The following is a 15,432-nucleotide window of genomic DNA, read 5'->3' as shown; positions in this document are numbered from 1 at the left end:
ATTATATGTTAATTTATCTTCGAAGCCACTATTTGGCTAGGGCCTTGTTATAATAGGGGGCAGCTTTGTCGAAAATTTCTTTGGAAGAGATGTTAGTCAGTCTGTTACAAATATTAGCTATCAGATTTTAAAATACTTCAGGAGGGTGACAAGACTGTTTATGGATATATGCGAGTTTCTCATTAGGCTTATGGAAAGGTTTACATGAGGAGGAGTTTAAATCTAGGGAAACATCTAAATGATGGAATATACAGAGATTAGTAGTTATTGTGATTTTAAGTCCTAATTGATTAAAGGTTGAGAAATAGTTCCTTCCTAAATCTACCAAGGTTGTGACCACTACACACATGGGAAATACCTAAACCGTCTTCACGGTATAGGCCAATGTCATTAGCTAGGTATCTATACCTCAATGTGTTTAATATAAGTAAACCCACAAGATCACAGCACTATCATATGACCCCATAGATACATCAAATACTTCATCACTATGCGATGTTTTTACCCATGCTAATCCATTAGTGAACAAAAATGCTTTCCTCGCATGCCTGATAAAATCTAGATCGCTGCTTGATAAAGCTATTGAATTTACTAATTCATATGTTGAAATCGATCCTATAGATCTAAAGCTTAGACCATAGATCTAGAGTTTAGAACCTAGGTTGCAGGCATTTTTGTCTTCTAAGAAACTTTTCCTCAACATTGATCCGATTGTGATTGTGGTTGTTAATAATATCTGGATTATTTTTGGTGTTTAAGAATCAATATTCTTTTCTCTGTTGGATTTTAGGCCAATTTCTTCCTCACACCGATAAGGAATTTGATAATTTTCAATTTTCAAAAAATGATGTCTAAATGAGTCATGGCTAATTTCAAAGAGCTTGGGTAAGTGTTTTCTGCTATAGCCTCGGGTTGACTAGAGCCTGAGAGTGGATTTGGTAGGCGGAAACTGAAAGAAGCTCGTCGTGTATATATAGTGTGTATATATATGTGTGTATATATATATATATATATATAAATATATAGGAAGCACAATGGCCCAGTGGTTAGGGCAGCGGACTCGAGGTCGGAGGATCGCTTTTTCGATTCCCAGGTGGTGGCGATCCCTGCTGTACTCTTTCGCCACAACTTTCTTTCACTCTTTCTTCTGTTGGCCTGATCGCTTAGCCAGCGGGGTGGCGTCATTTGAAGGCTAAAACAATGCGAAGCGCATTGTGACCAGCGGTGTGTAGCAACATCTGGTCGGTCACGGTGATCACGGTGATATATATATATATATATATATATATATACACACACATACGTGTGTGTGTATGTGTGTTTCTCCCTCCATCATCGCTTGACAACCGGTACTGTAAGTTTAGCGTTTGCGCTTCTAAGGAAAAGATAGACAAGGAGGGACAAAAATAGAGAAATTAAAAGAAGAGAGTTTCAATTAGATGGTGTGTACATATATATAATGCACACACACACACACACACACACACACACACACACACTCATGTATGAGAAAAAGAAAACGGAGAAATTGACATATAGACATCAATTTATTAGAACATAATACAACTCTGTTCAATATCAAACTCAGTCTCACCTACAATTATTTCCATACCCATTTAAATCAATTTGAGAAATTATATTAAATTTCCATAACGAATACCATTAACTGGATATTTCAAAAGGGGAAGAATTTGATAAAAAGGAGCTGGGGCGAAATTTTATTGAAAGGAGCTCGATTCCGATGTGTTGTTTGACCTTTGACTGAATCAAGTCTATCAAGGGTCAAACGCAACACATCGGAATGTAGCTCCTTTTTATCAAATTCTTCCCCTGTTGAAATCCCCAGTTAACGATATTCGTTATGGAAATTTAATTTAATTTCTCAAATTGATTTAATTGGGCGCGGAAACAATTGTAGGTGAGACTGAGTTTGATACTGTACAGAATTGTATTGGTGGAAGCACTCCGTCGGTTACGACGACGAGGGTTCCGGTTGATCCGAATCAACGGAACAGCCTGCTCGTGAAATTAACGTGTAAGTGGCTGAGCACTCCACAGACACGTGCACCCTTAACGTAATTCTCGGAAAAGTGACAAGAAAGTGACAAGGCCGCCCTTTGAAATACAGGTACAACAGAAACAGGAAGTAAGAGCGAGAGAAAGTTGTGGTGAAAGAGTACAGCAGGGATCGCCACCACCCGCTGCCGGAGCCTCGTGGAGCTTTTAGGTGTTTTCGCTCAATAAACACTCACAACACCCGGTCTGGGAATCGAAACCGCGATCTTATGACCGCGAGTCCGCTGCCCTAACCACTGGGCCATTGCGCCTCCACAGAATTGTATTTCGTTCTAACAAAATGGTGTCTATATTTTCTCATACATAAATGATACTATACCCATATCCATCAATGTGGAGCTAACATCTTCGGATTTTACTGATACACTGGATAAAACCGGGGAACTTTGATGCTGTCGTCCCTTTACGAGGATTTATATCCTTAATTTAATTATATAGATGTATAAATTTACATGCATACGTACACGGGAAAATAGAGATTGCCAGAATATAGCGATATATATTTATAGACGAACATAGCTGGAAATCTACGCGTGGATACGTGCGTGTGTGTTTGCGTGCAGGTCTGTATGGTGTTTATGTGTGTGCCAATATCTGTGCATGTGTATAAGCGTGTGTGTGTGTGTGTGTGCGTGTGTGGCAATTTTATCTGAAGCTAATTAAATTAAACCATTCAACAGTTGTTTGTCAATTCCACAGCGTTGTTTATTTAATACTTCAATGTTTACAGTGGATTACGTTGAACGGATTTGACAACATGCAATGGTGAATCTCCTCGTTATTAGGATTGAACATGTGGTAACGGTGGTGGCGGCGGTGGTGGAGGAAGGGAAACATGTGGAAGCCGGGTCTAAATCCTGAACAAGGTGTCCCTAGTTCCACATGTCTAACTGTAAGCGTTTAACAGAGTTAACCTCTGCACACAACAGCACAGCCATGCGGAATGTGTGTGTGTGTGTGTGTGTGTGTGTGTGTGTGTATTTAATACATCAAGCCCGAGCGTGCTTATTTGCATCATCATCATCTCCCCTTACTTTCCCCCTTTCTTTCTCTCTCTCCCCCCTCTCCCCCTCTCTCTCCATATATATATAACCGGAAGGTTTACGAAGATAAATAAAAGACGAAGGCAGGTGGAGTACAAACGAACAATTGTATTAGTATGGCGCTAAGGAATAGAAATAGAACAAGTCTTTTACGTTTCGAGCCTACGCTCTTCAACAGAAAGATACACAGAAAAGAAACAAGGAGAGAAAAAAATGCGTGTAGGGGCTAGCGATATATATATATATATATATATATATATATATATATATAATATATATATATATATATATATATATATATATATATTATATATATATATATATATATAAAACCAGCCGAAATTGCAAAGATAATCTGGAACTCGACTGAGGAAAGAAAACTCCGAATGACCCGTCCTTGTTTTTCTTGTCCCTTTTTTGTATCATCTGTCAGGATGTTTTTGCGTTCTTGTGCTATTTTTTGTATTCCTTTATCTATGTAATGGCGGTGCCCCAGCATGGCCACAGCCCGTGAGCTAAAACTAGATAAAATAACATATTAAAAAATGAAAAAAATAATCTGTATGTGTGTTTATGTGTGTATATATATTTTATATATCAAGCCCAAGCGTGTTTATTTTATTTGTATCATCATCATTACCTGTGTGTGTGTATGTGTGTGTGCACGTGTGTGCGTGCGTGCGTGTATGTGTGTGTACTTTGTAGGACATTTACCTGTGATGAATCTTAACCGATAATTTGTATGAAGTTTCTCTTCTCTGTGGGATATCTCTGAGCGATATCACATCAGGGAAAGGTTTCTCTATTCGCTGTGAAGCATCTGTGAGTGCACCTGTATTGCGTCTCGGGAGGGTCATTTTGCGACTAAAAACGCGCGCTGTACGTGTGTTACTGAGGTAACGCCGCTCAATCCAGGAATCGAACTTGCGAACTATCGATCGTGAGCGCAGCACCCTAACTACGAGGCAAAACTCATTGTGACTATAGTCTGGTCGATCACATGATGTATGTATATGCGTGTGAGCGCGAGTAAAAGTTGATATATAATATATAATATATATATATATATATATATATAATTTCAACAATTGAGGGTAAAATTAATTAATTATTAATCAATTTCACCAAGTATTCAGTATGTAAAGGGACCATTATAGGCGAATTCAAAATATTACATTATATATAAGGGCTTAGTAAAATAAATTACTTTGCCACATACTGAACTCATTAGAAATAGCAGCTAAAGAAATTTCTTCAGCTATTTCTAATACTTAAAGAAGATCTCTCTCAGATAGTGTTTGCCTAAACCAACTCACAAAAGTATGGGGGAAAAAACATTAAAAAATCAAGTGCAAAGTTTATTTGAGAACGTACGTTTCTAGATTAGTCAATTCGACATTTCTTTCTTCAGCTCAGAATTCCTTGAATCGGATTTGGGAACACTGAAAGTCGGGAGCATACCCTTTCGGCTTCTAATCACCTCTAGAATTCTGCTCGAACTAAAAGTGCTATCAAATTCGAATATGCAAGCGAAGAATTTCTGCTCTCCCCTTTCCACCAGCGTGGGTTAAAATTGACAAACACCATGTATTAACGGTGAAAACCGCATATATATATATATATATATATAATATATATATATATATATATATATATATATATATATATATATATATATATATATACATACATATATACATATATATACATATATATACATACAAACACACACACATTTATATGTTCTTTTCTACTCTAGGCACATGGCTCGAAATTTTGGGGAGGGATCAGTCTATAAGATCGACCCCAGTATCCAAATGGTACTTAATCTATCGACCCCGAAAGGATGAAAGGCAAAGTCGACCTCGGTGGAATTTGAACTCAGATCATAAAGACAGACGAAATACCTATTTCTTTACTACACACAAGGGGCTAAACACAGAGAGGACAAACGGATTAAGTCAATTATATCGACCCTAGTGCGTAACTGGTACTTATTTAATCGACCCCGAGAGGATGAAAGGCAAAGTCGACCTCGGCGGAATTTGAACTTAGAACGTAGCGGCAGAAGAAATACGGCTATGCATTTCGCCCGGCGTGCTAACGTTTCTGTCAGCTCGCCGCCTTACACACAATTACATATTGAAATATAAAGTTGAAAGGGTAAAAGGAATGTTGTGTCGTTCATTCCTTTTTAAGAATAGTATGCGGACAACTTTTGTGAACTGCAGCTGAGTGTTGAAACGGGGTGGCTAAGGGGTTAACTCAAATGTACGGCTCAAATAAATCTGTAAAAGCTGATGTGTAGATTGAGAATAAATCCAGTTGATGGAAGAGAGAGCTGATGGAGGAGTGTGTTGTGTGAGACCTTCGTAATGAAATCTGCCTCTTTTGGTTAACACTCCATTTCAACTTCAGTTAAAGTAGGTGTGAGAAATAGAACAACGTGGAACTTGTTTTAAGTACTTGTAAAGCTGTAGACGAAATTCTTGTGTAAATTGTTATTCTTCATTGATGAATAAACGTCCATTTTAATCCCCCGAAATTCTTGCCATCCACACACCCCTATCTTCCTGCTGTCTCCGCTTCTCCTCTCTCGTTGCTTTCACAGCGACATTTACCAATTCTCGTTTACTTAATATAACCAATCAGATGTCCTCCTTCCATTGGGGTGCTTCAGTTAAATACATCGCTAATATGATTCGGTTACTTTTTACTTCTAGATCTATCCGACTAGAAAAATCTGTAACTGTATACACAAACACACACACACACCTGTGTGTGTAGCAAATGAGAGAAACAGGAAATGGAATTTACAAGATTATTAATCACAACGATCGTTTCGACCCACCTTGCATCGATACTGCGCAGGTGAGTTACCACATAATTGGTTGTAGTGCATCCTTCGATGCAGATGTGTCCCTACAGGTGACTTTTCGAAAGTGAACGTGCTATATTCGGCACACTACCAGGTGTACCCACAAGCTTTAATTAACTAAGAATACATACTTTACGAATTTGTGTTGCAAGGTTCCTGATGTGAAACCGTGTGTTGAAACGGATATTGTGATATTTCGGGACGGTCATTTTTTTTCGCCAAATAAACACACGCACTGTATATTCGTTCCTCACTCATTTATTACTGTTCTTATTCTAACTCATGTCCATTGTTCGGAAATCTTTCGTCACACATCTGTGACCTCTTCAGCGACACCTTCCGTCACCGTGTGTGCTCTTGCTCTACTTATTTTATTATGTTCTTCTATTACAAGAAATAAGTGGAGCAAGAGCACACACGGAGACGGAAAGTATCGCTGAAGAGGTCACAGATGTGTGACGAAAGATTTCTGGAAAATCGACATGAGTTAGAATACGAACAGAGAAGAACGAATATATAGTGCGTGTGTTTATTTGGCAAAAAAATGACCATCCCGAAATACAACAATATATATATATATATATTAGTCTACCTACATAGTTCTAGCGGCCAGGCATCATTTTGGTTTGAAATCCTAGATGTACCCTATTACTCGTGCTATGTATGTGCGCAAGAAGCCGCGTCTATGGCGGCGACGTGATCGAATCTTTGGAGCTATTGAGGAGAATGGTTGGCGGCATTTGTTCCGCCGGGTTGTATTCAGTTGGAACCAAAATCGAATTCAGTTTTCGCGGATGGTGAAAGTAAGTACTAAACCGAGACGGTGGATTGGAAAGGGACTGCTAAAGGACCTCAAGAAAGGGGCATCGCAGTATCTCCTCCGGTTCTTTGCGTTCAGACCGCAACATATGCACACATGCATTCCAGGCGATGACAAAGGATCGACACTTTTAGCCATTTACTTACTGTGTGAGCTACTGTTTCTTCTCGCTCGTAGAATAGCCCGCACAATGGCGACACATTGACTCAATAATAATAATAATAATAATAATAATAATAATAATAACAATAACAATAATAATAATAATTATTATTATTATGAGTTCAAATTCCGCCTGGGTCGACTTTACCTTTCATCCTTTCGGGTTCAATAAATTAAGTACCAGTTGCGTACTGGGTTTGATCTAATCGACTGGCCCCCTCCCCCAAAATTTCAGGCCTTCTACCTATAGTAGAAAGGATTATTATTATTAGTAGTAGACGTAGTAGCAGTAGTAGTAGCAGTAGTAGTAATAGTAGTGGTAACACCACCACCTTTTTATAAACATCTCTAAAAGTCTTCTCCTTTGCATTCAAAAACTATCAATTTTTCATGCCACAATTCTTTCACAAACCAAACAACTTTAAGCATTTAAACACACTGTACAACTGTGGTAGGTATAACATGTTGCACAGTTTAACACTATCGTGCGTGCGTGTGTGTGTGTGTGTGTGTGTGCGTGCGTGTGTGTGTGTGTGTTGTGTGTGTGTGTGTGTGTGTGTGTGTGTGTGTCCCCGCAATTTACAAGTGAAGTACTTTCTTGAGATGAAATATTAAAAGAACGTTTAGTAAGGAAATGTACAATCAACATAATTTATTTATCAAGCTGTGGAGCCGTCTGTTCAGATCTTCACAATTCTCAAGAACTAATTGCTATTATTCTTGGTTCTGTAACGTTGTAACGTTTTTCCTGGTCATCATTCAAGTATTTAGCGATGGCAACAAAGATCCTGCAACTTCCTGTAAATTGCCATCAAAGTTATTCTTACCATTTCTCAAGCTTGCAACAACTTATAGTCTAGCATTAATCTTTCTTTTATAAAAGATATATGAAAAGAAACTACAAAAAGATATATATTTGACTTCCACACGTCAAATGAGAAACTACGGTACATCAATAAACAGTCACATCACCCACTTTCTATAATAAAAGGACTAGAAAAATCATATCCAATGGAATATCAAGACTATCAGCGAATGAAGCAATTTTTAACGCGCATGCTCAGTATTGTAATACCGCATTGGCTAAGACCAGATTTACAGAAAAAAAGAATTACGCAGGAGTGGTTGTGTGGTAAGTAGCTTGCTTAACAACCACATGGCTCCGGGTTCAGTCCCATTGTGTGGCACCTTAAGCAAGTGTCTTCTACTACAGCCTCGGGCCGACCAAAAGCCTTGTGAGTGGATTTGGTAGACAGGAACTGAAAGAAGCCCTTCGTATATATATATGTGTGTGTGTGTGTGTGTGTGGAGAGAGAGAGAGAGAGAGAGAGAGTGTGTCTGTGTTTGTCCCCAACCATCGCTTGACAACCGATGATGGTGTGTTTACGTCCCCGTAACTTAGCGGTTCGGCAAAAAAGACCGATAGGTATTAGGCTTACAAAGAATAAGTCCTAGGGTCGATTTGTTCGACTAAAGGTGGTACTCTAGCATGGCCTCAGTCAAATGACTGAAACAAATAAAAGAATATATGTACGATAGTGATATGGCTAATTCTAGGAGCTACGATGCTAAGGAAACTAAACTCCAACATAAGGACGCAAAATGTAACCAAAGAATCGAGGGAGACGGTCAGAATAAACTACGAATAAGAAATAAATGTACTAAAATAGGAACTGAGAATAAGGAATACTAAAAGATGGGTTTTAAGTATAACCATTAAATAGAGACACTTCCACACCGCATATTAGCAACAATAGACCGAGCAAAAAATAAATCTAATGTTCTATAGAACAATCCTATCAACGTGTTACAAATATCATTTAAGGTTGCTAAGGAATTCTTTACGGTATAGGATAAATGTTTTCCAAAATCCAGTTGATATCACAAGATTTTTAACATCACACGGTGAAGGTATCATACGCAAATTGTTATAACCAAGAATATTATTCACATAAAATTAATTATAAGGAATTGAACTGGATGTTAAATAATACAGTAAGAGAGGGAACAATAAAGAATAATTTATCTACAAAGGGCTGTGATAATAAAGAGGAAAAAGTCAAACTGTTTCAAATAATTACAATGAAATTAATAGTATAAGCAAATACAGAGAAAATTCTGCCGACAGCAAATCTGGTGAAAATTCGAATGCTCATAATACTCATTAAAGCAGCAATGAACACAGCGAAAGCCAATTAGATCCACATAATATAAGAAAGAAAAATGATGGAAGAAACGCTAAGAATAGAAGAAAAAAGAATTACGTAAAAGTAAATATAGAGTACTAAAAAATAATTGCATATGCAGGGACAAAAGTACATGTCCTTTACAGAACCACTGTATGTGTCGTAGCATAATATACAAAAGCACTGTCAGTGGGTACAAGAGAAGGTGCATATGTGTGCATATAGGAGCATCTGCGATTTTTTCAAAAATTGAAAAGGTAGCCATGTTGCCACTGTCTGTAGAATTGATAAGAGGCATTCTACCTCACTAGCGGATCTAATATAGAGACTAATAGAAGATGGAATAAAATAGAGTATTACTTGGTCCGTAATATAGACTACGCACCCTTGTAATAATTTCTCTAGAAATTGCGATCTATGCTCGGAGAAACCCCTGTGCATTTTATTGAGTGAACAGAACTTAATCAACAGATGCTCCGAAAGGATAATAAGATGAAACCAGAGACTCAGGTACACACTTTTACGATAGAATACGGACAGTTAATTAATTATTGTGACTATAGTCAGCAAGCTTAATCTTTCTTCATATTTACATAAACTGGTGTAACTTTTAACTATATGTACTGTGTTTAATTTTCAGAACCCTCTAAAATAGTTTAGTCTTTAAATTGTGTGTATATGTATGTATATATGTGTGTATATATGTGTGTATATATGTATGTATATATGTGTGTATATATGTATGTACTTGTGCATTCATTATATGTGAGGACAGATCTATAACTCTCTGCACGTATGGCTCTCTGCATGTGCACATATGCAGATAGATGTATGTATGTGTATATAAGTGGATTAGCGTATGAGGGTATAGCTCACACCTGTATGTGTCCATGGAGCTGTATGTAGGTGTGTGTGTGTGTAGATATTTATACATGCATGTGTGTATATGTATAAATATAGGTGTGTATGTGTGTGGATATATATACGAGTGTATGTCTATGTCTGTCTGAATAAGTGTGTGCATTGGTTATATATATATATATATATATATATATATATATATATATATATATATATATATATATATATATATATATATATTGGTAATCTCATACCTGTATGTATCCGTGGAGCTGTGTGTTTGTGTATATCAACATATATATCTATATTGGGAAAGGTGGGTGCGTGTATCAATGAGCAGGTACGTGTAAGTGTGTATGTAGATATTCATATGTGTGTATGGATTGGTGTATGCGGTCGAAAGAATGATTTGTAATGAATTAACGCTACGTTAAGAACTCCCAAGAACTGTCGCCAGACCGACGTGGAGACGTGGGGAATCCAAGACACAACGGAGAAACAGAAATGAAGAGTCGCAAACGATGTCCACTTAATGCTTTGTGTGTGTGTGGACATATGTATAGGTGTGTGTATGTGTAAATGCGTATATATATATATATATACGTGGATGTGCTTGTGTCATGTAAATATATATATATTTATACATGTGTTGGATATTATCAAATGTATACATAGACATATATGTGGGCGTGTGTATATGTTTATATATATATATATATATATACACTTATATACACACAAAGATAAATATATATATAGACACAAATGTTCATATATATATAGATATATATATATATATATATATATATATATATATATATATACACTATATATGCACACACACACACACACTCTTTCTCACACACACATACACACACACTCTCTCTCTCTCTCACACACATATGTATATACACATATACTTACACACACGCATGCGTGTGTGTGTATGGATATGCTTGATTGTTTCAAGGAGTGCAATGAGTTGCCTTCGGACTATTCGTGCCATCACTTCGCTGATATATGAGGTCAGAGAGATTGGCCTACAGTTTTCAGCATCTGCTGCACTTCCTCCCTTGCGAATAGGGGCATATTATTGACCCCTTTATTTTCCCACCTACCACTACCAAGGAAGCTTTGAAAAAGAAGCTGCAGTGGTTTTGCAAGGGTTTGCTCACATGATTTGCGAAGGATTGCTGGGAACGCATCGCGGTCAGCAGCTGCGTTTGCGTTTACCTCATCTACGGCCAGAATTGCATCTCCTTAACGTCAAGGTAACCCTGTATTATCGCCTTCGTGGTTACAGGTGAAGTGTCAAAGAACTCCACTGGTTCGTTCATTTGCCTGTGTCCTTCCTAAGAGAGGTAGTGTAATCACAGCGCACACGGCTGGAACTTGTGGGTGTAGCTGTTACGCTATCAGTACTTTTAGTAGCGTGCATATATTAGTCTAAATATATTATTGCAACGCAAAACAAGTCACTTTCTGCTTATGTATATATGTATATATATATATAATGTGTGTGTGTGTTTTAAGTAGTATGGCTTTACCAACAGGAAGAAGCAGATAATTAAATCCAAAAGGAGTCCATATCTTTTATTAGATGAGGAATTCCTTTACACAAAACCCTAAAGTATCATCTGCTAATAAAGCGCACTAGCAGCAAGATCATGTATCTAAATCTAATTCATTAACTGCAAATAATACATAAGTAAGATATTGGTGCCACCAGACAGCTGACTGCTTCCCAAATTCAATAACTGCTGCCGTGATTATAGTAAATTACTATTCAGCTCATTAATCTTGCAGTCTCTCTCGCACACTACACATGTTTTGGCAACTTAGAAATTTCTCCTGGCAGTACTCACAGCAGCACTTATGTAATATTACAGTGCCCATATGCATAGTTAATGTGTATGTGTGTATTTACCTAAGCACACACACACACACACACACCACACACACACACACACACACACAGAGGCAGAAAGTGTCTAAATCTAATTTATTAACTGCAAGTTCTCCGAACACGCTGGTGCCATCGTACAGCTAACTCCATACATTAACAACTGCCACAGTTTGGTTGAATAAATTATTACATTTATATCGTTAATTTTTATCGACAGTGAACATCAAGCGAGAGAGAGTGTGTACAGGGTACGCTGGATCTTTTCAAACTTCATCGAACCATAAATGGGGAATGACCTAAGGTAATGCCATCCCGGCGAGCTGGCAGAATCGTTAGCACGCCGGGCGAAATGCTTAGCGGCATTTCGTCTGCCGCTACGTTCTGAGTTCAAATTCCGCCGAGGTCGACTTTGCCTTTCATCTTTTTGGGGCCGATTAAATAAGTACCAGTTACGCATTGGGGGGGGGGGGTGTCGATGTAATCGACTGAATCCGTTTGTCTGTCCTTGTTTGTCGTCTCTGTGTTTAACCCCTTGTGGGTAGTAAAGAAATGGGTACTTCGTCTGCCGCTACGTTCTGAGTTCAAATTCCGCCGAGGTCGACTTTGCCTTTCATCCTTTCGGGTTGATAAATTTAGTACCAGTTACGCACTGGGGTCGATATAATCGACTTAACCCGTATGTCTGTCCTTGTTCATCCCCTCTGTGTGTAGCCCCTTGTGGGTAGTAAAGAAATAGATTTTTCGTCTGCCGTTACGTTCTGAGTTCAAATTCCGCCGAGGTCGACTTTGCCTTTCATCCTTTCGGGGTCGATTAAATAAGTACCAGTTACGCACTAGGGTCGATATAATCGACTTAATCCGTTTGTTTGTCCTTATTTGTCCTCTCTGTGTGTAGCCCCTTGTGGGTAGTAAAGAAATAGGTAATGCCATCCCGAGAGTCACGTGTGAGACTCCAAATCTGACAACGAATATGAAAAGACATAGGGATTTTGTGGCTATAACCTGATACCACTCGGAGGTTGCCAGCTCATTGAACGTAAGTGGGTTTTCCATGTTGTGCGGTGATAAAGGTCCGGCTTCTGGCCAGAACATGTGATCCATGACCAAGAGAAGGAACTGTTGATAAGAGGGCAATGACTGTCGAACATTTGTGAGACATTGTTAATGATAATCCGTTTGGATCGTCTACGACCATTACTTAGCAGCTCAAGGTGACGGACTCCCCTATCGGACATATGCTGCACTAAGTCATCTCGTATATACCAGGGAAACCGTGACACCGTGAGGGCATCAACATCATGAAGTACCTGCGCTCTTCTAGAATTTGAAGACCTGGACTGCTGCAGCTGTGATGGGCTGGAGAATCATCACGACGATACCACGATGCCTGAAGAGGGGGGAATGATCCTGGAATATAGCTATTGCTGAGAATGTGTGTTTTGTGTGTGTGTATGTGTATGTGTGAGCGCATGCGCAGACAGCCATGAAAAGCACAAATATGCAAATTAGGCCATCAACTACGATGCAGGCCTAAATCACAACTGCAAATAAGAAGTTTGCTGATGCTACTAACTGGGAGGTGAAGCTGGTCATGTTTTCTCCGAGGAGCGGTCAACAAACTACGAAATGGTCCGTCGTGAGACTCCTTCACTTTTTTACATATCAACAAAAGAGAAAGAAACATTTACATACTTATTTAACCGACAGTGATGGCATTCAAAATATGTGTGAGCGTGTATATATGTGTGAAGATAGATATACATACGTGTGCATATATATATACATGCCTATATGCACGTATATAAATATACATACGAGACACACACACACACACACACACACATATATATATATATATATAATATATATATTATATATATATATACACACTATACATACATAAACATACATGCGTATATATATATATAATATATATATATATATATATATATATATATAATATATTATATATATATATATATATATATTATACACATATATATATATATATATTAGAAGGTTTGGAGATGATGTACAGGTATTTACCTCTCATTTCTTCTAATATATATGTATTTTTTCTCCTCCTTGTTTCTCCCCTTGTTTTTTTTTCTGTGTCCCTTTCTGTAGAAGAGCGTAGGCTCGAACGTAAAGAGCTTTTCTATTCCCGAGCGTTATACTAATACATCTGTTTGCTTCTACACCACCTGTCTTCCTCTTTTGTTTTGTCGTAAACTCTCCTCTCTCTCTCTCTTCTGTATATATATATATATATATATATATATATATATATATATATATATATATATATATAAGGCAAATAAACAAGGAAGAGAAGAAGATATTTAATAAACAAACATCAGCTTACAAGGTTGTCTAACCTCTAACTCATGTATATGTAATTATATATATATATATAATTATGTCCACATGTCTTTATTGTATTGTGTGTGTCTTCTGAACAGATTTTACATATAACAAAATACATTACTCACAGCCAGGGAAAGTAGCTTTTATATCGTTTGTTGAAGGATAATTTACAAGGTTAATTTACGGAGTTAATTACTTCACATGGCTAATTCTGTTTTGGTCCCACCTGAATCTTGCCATTTACCCAATAAACGTTACACCAAATAAACAACATCTGTCTATTCATTTATCTATCAGGCGCAGGAGTGGCTGTGTGGTAAGTAGCTTCCTTACCAACTACATGGTTCCGGGTTCAGTCCCACCGCCTGGCACCTTGGGCAAGTATCTTCTACTATAGCCTCGGACCAACCAAATCTTTGTGAGTCAATTTGGTAAACGGAAACTCAAAGAAGCCTGTCGTATTATATATATATATATATATATATATATATATATATATACATGCATGTATTTGTGAGTTTGTGTCTGTGTTTGTCCCCCACCATCGCTTGACAACCGATGTTGGTGTGTTTACGCCCCCGTAACTTAGCGGTTTGACAAGAGAGAACGATAGAATAAGTACCAGGCTTACAAAGAATAAGTCCAGGGGTTGATTTCTTCGACTAAAAGGTGGTGCTCCAGCATAGGCGCAGTCAAATGACTGAAACAAGTAAAAGAGAATCTATATATCTATCTGTTTTCCTATCCAACCACACACACACACACACACCAATATCAGGACAATAGGTAATCGATTCATTCACTCCCCCAAAATGGCTGGCCTCGTGGAAAAATTTGAAACCATTATTATTATTATTATTATTATTTAGGCGGTGAGCTGGTAGAATCGATAGCACACTGGATGAAATGCTTAGCGGCATTTCGCCCGTCGCTACGTTCTGAGTTCAAATTGTACCGCAGTCGACTTTACCTTTCATCCTTTCGGGGTCGATAAATGAAGTACCAGTTGCGTACTGGGGGTCGATAGAATCTGCTTATCCCCTCTCCGAACTTGCTGGCATTATGCTAAAATTTGAAATCGACCAAAGTTTAAAATGAAATATTGAAAATGATCCAACAGAATTGAATAAGAA

The sequence above is a fragment of the Octopus sinensis genome, linkage group LG19 (genome assembly GCF_006345805.1).
Source record: "Octopus sinensis linkage group LG19, ASM634580v1, whole genome shotgun sequence".
NCBI lineage: Eukaryota > Metazoa > Mollusca > Cephalopoda > Octopoda > Octopodidae > Octopus > Octopus sinensis.
The sequence above is the reverse complement of the archived record's forward strand: the minus strand, read 5'-3'. Positions refer to the sequence as shown.